Source organism: Micropterus dolomieu, linkage group LG11, assembly GCF_021292245.1.
Source record: "Micropterus dolomieu isolate WLL.071019.BEF.003 ecotype Adirondacks linkage group LG11, ASM2129224v1, whole genome shotgun sequence".
NCBI lineage: Eukaryota > Metazoa > Chordata > Actinopteri > Centrarchiformes > Centrarchidae > Micropterus > Micropterus dolomieu.
This window is the reverse complement of record NC_060160.1, coordinates 14,499,402-14,503,312: the sequence shown is the minus strand read 5'-3', so window position 1 is coordinate 14,503,312 and position 3,911 is coordinate 14,499,402.

The window sequence follows — 3,911 nt, the reverse complement described above, 5'->3', positions numbered from 1 at the left end:
AAAGAAAAAAAGAACTGGTCTGTTTCTCAGTGGTCCAAAGTCCTCTTTTCTGATGAGAGCAAATTTTGCATCTCATTTGGAAACCAAGGTCCCAGAGTCTGGAGGAAGAATGGAGAGGCACACAATCCAAGATGCTTGAAGTCCAGTGTGAAGTTTCCACAGTCTGTGTTGGTTTGGGGAGCCATGTCATCTGCTGGTGTTGGTCCACTGTGCTTCAAGTCCAGAGTCAGCGCAGCCGTCTACCAGGACATTTTAGAGCACTTTATGCTTCCTTCAGCAGACGAGCTTTATGGAGATGCTGACTTCATTTTCCAGCAGGACTTGGCACCTGCCCACACTGCCAAAAGTACCAAAACCTGGTTCAGTGACCATGGGATTACTGTGCTTGATTGGCCAGCAAACTCGCCTGACCTGAGATTCTCTATGGGACATTGCCAAGAGAAAGATGAAAGACATGAGACTGAACAATGCAGAAGAGCTGAAGGCCGCTATTGAAGCATCTTCCATAACACCTCAGCAGTCCCACAGGCTGATAGCATCCATGCCACGCCGCATTGAGGCAGTAATTCATCAAACTTTTTCACGATTTTCTAATTTTCTGAGATGCACCTTTATATTTCTATTTCAGGAAAAAGTTTTAGGGGAAAAGTGACTAGATTTAGCTTTAGTCAAGGTTAGCTGTGGCTTTCTCTAGCTAGCTTTAAGGTTGTCTATGTTGCTTTAACTACTATATGTAGCTGAATGTTTAGTTTGTATTTTGTGTTTTTTTGCACCTGCACATTTAGCTTGCAGTTCTTTGAAATTGCTCAAATCTATGGCATGGGAAAGGCCTACGGTAAACCAAATGTCAACCAGTCAGATTCTGTCCATAACTCAATGTTGATGAAATATGTGCATTCTTGGTTTGTGGGGGTATGTATGTATGTATGTATGTATGTATGTATGTATGTTCTCACTCTTCCCCTTTCATCCCAAAAATTGTGTGACTGCTTTAGAGCACAAGATCTCTGTGTCCCACTTTGTCCTATTAGGAAAGCCAAGAAAGAAACTACAAGGTTGGTGGTGGATGTTTAATGTTAAGATTAGCCTATTATTCAAGGTAAATGACTCTTGATCCTGAACTCAAATACCAAACTTGTGTTAAACTGTGTGTCATAAGCAAGAAAGCATGTTTTAAAGCGAGGTCAGTGTAGTGGAAGGGAGTATGTGAAAAGAAAGTTGCTTATTAGAGTGACAAGAAGCTTGGGGGTGTGTGGACGAGTGGGGGAAAAAGGCCGAATTAGGTTGTGTCAGGCAAATTTCATGCTAATAGCTTCAGTGACATTTTGTGTTGTTGCTTGTGAAAATGGAAAATTACAAACATGCTAGTCAAGTTTCCATCTCAGTGCACCCTCTCATGCTTAATGTGAAAAGGTTAATAGACAATATGTAAATTATCCCCGAGGTGAGGGAAAACCCTCATTTATATTCTTCAAGGCTCTTGATGAAACATAAATCCATCTATGTGTGATGTTTTCTATTCAGTAATATATTGCTTTACAATTGCAGGAATTGTACCTCTGACAAAATGGCCCATTTGTGCAGCCAGATAGTTATAAAAAAAATAGAAGAATAGCCAGAATTTTAAATGTTTGCAACAACATCACCAGATGCAAAAATATTTGAGACTTAGTGCTGGAGAAAGGGAGGGAGAGATATACAGTGAAATAAAATGACCTCTGTGTTGAACTGCCATTTCCTATGTTGTAGTGGTCTCTGCACTGCTTTTTAACGAGGACGGAATAAAGTTTAGTGAGCTTGACCTCTGAGCAGGGGCATCTCAAGTTCAGCACAAGTGTCACCCAAGACATCCAACTCCCACCAGCTCTTTTATTAGACAACAGTTTTGTTTTCTCTCTTGCTTTTAACTTTGTGTGCCTTGAAAGTCTCTGTAATGAGAAGGTTCAACAGGAGACAGATTAAGCATATTAAGCTCAGAAAACAGATGTGCAGATTATAGTGCGCACATCAAGCCTTAATTTTGGTTAGTTTGGACTTTATCAGGACTTTATTTGGGCTAATGTCTGTGTTTTCTACTGGTCAGACTTAAAGACAAGCGTTTTAAATTATTTACGCAAAACTGAAGATTATTTTGGAAAGATTTTGAAGGCTTGCCCCTCTATAAATTTTTGAGTCACATTTCCTGAATCTGTTTGGTGAGAGCAAAATTAACGTTACCTGTAGTCTGTATGGACACAATTATGAAGATAAGACCCAGGTTAACAAATACTGGAATTTACCTTCAAGGGATTAGTTTCACATTTGTGGAAACATGCTTATTTGCTTTCTTGCTGATGGTTACACTAAAAGATTGATACCACTCTCATATCTTTCTATTTATTTAATTGAGTTCAAACTGCTATGTTTTATTCATTGCACCCACTGTGTGGGATTTTATTTGTCTTGTCTATGTTTTATATTGATTGCTGTGAAGCACTTACCTGTATTGTTGCTATATGAAGCTATTATTATTATTATTATTATTATTACATCTTCCTATTAAATGTTAAACTGAAACTAGCAGCGGGTTAGCTTAGCTTAGCAAAAAGACAGGAAACAAGAGGAAAACGCAAGCTCTGTCCAAAAGTAACAAAATCCACCTACCAGCACCGCTAAAGTTCACTAATATATGGTATTACTAAGAAAATTTAGAGGCATTGATAAATGTATTTTTGAACTTTGAAGAGAGCCAGGCTAGTTGTTTCCTCCTCAATGTATGCATTTTGATATCAAACATTTAAATTAATCTTCACCTTAAGGATACACATGTTGCATCTAGAATACCAGAAATACAGTATGTGTATGTATTTTACCACAGTAAATAGTATAATGTCTCAGCAGATCCTCCATTAAAAAATGAATAATTCCTGCAGCTGGCAAAGGATTTGCGATACTTCATGCTATAATTAAACAACACTTCATCTCGGTGTGGTGAAAAATGTCAGCTGGGTAGGAAATACTGTAAGAAACTTTAATGGGGTTTAACAAATCCAAGTGATCCAATTTTCGGTGGATCATTAAACATCAAAATACGACACCCCTGATCCATGACAAATATGCAAGTAAGCAGAAGACATCCTCCTCACACTGGTAATTGAGCGACAATTACCAGTGGTGCACATACAGTATAGATGGATGGATCAGCACTATGCACACTTCCTCTATCACCACTACATGTACAGTAACCGCCTAATTTGGTGATACCTTGTATTGCTTCTCAGGCCAGAGTGGGTGATAGATTTACCAAGATCCTGACGGTCCATAGTGATGTCAGTCGGATCACCAGTATGGTGAGATAGTTATATTCAATTATTATGATTTTAACGGCAGCCAAATACAGTGTGTCTTCTAATTTCGACTTAAGGCAAAGAATGGCAGAGAACCACATTCCACATAATGTGAGCTGTAGTCAACACAAAGTGCTGTGAGCCTAAAATAAGAATCTGAATCTGCATCTGCTGTGAAGCATGGAAAGAACACGCATGACTAAAGGCTGTGATTTAACAATAACATAATAATTTGCACTTCTTTGTCCGCACATGAGCTAAGGTGCTTGTTTAGTGTTATATATATATATATATATATATATATATATATAAATAAAGTAGTGAATTGCCTCACCTTTGACTCCACTGTCCAATTTTAGCTCCATATCATCTTGTTGTATTGATGAAGGTAGAACATAGATGTATGGTTCTGCCAATAGGTATTGATTACAATTATTATTATATGATGAATTCCACACCATATAAAATTTTGTGTCTGTGCCATTAAACAAACGGTATGGAATTTCTGCCGCTAGGGGTCCCTTACATCAAAACAGTTTTTGAGCCTCACTTGATGGAGACAAAGAAGTGACCTATATGCAAGCC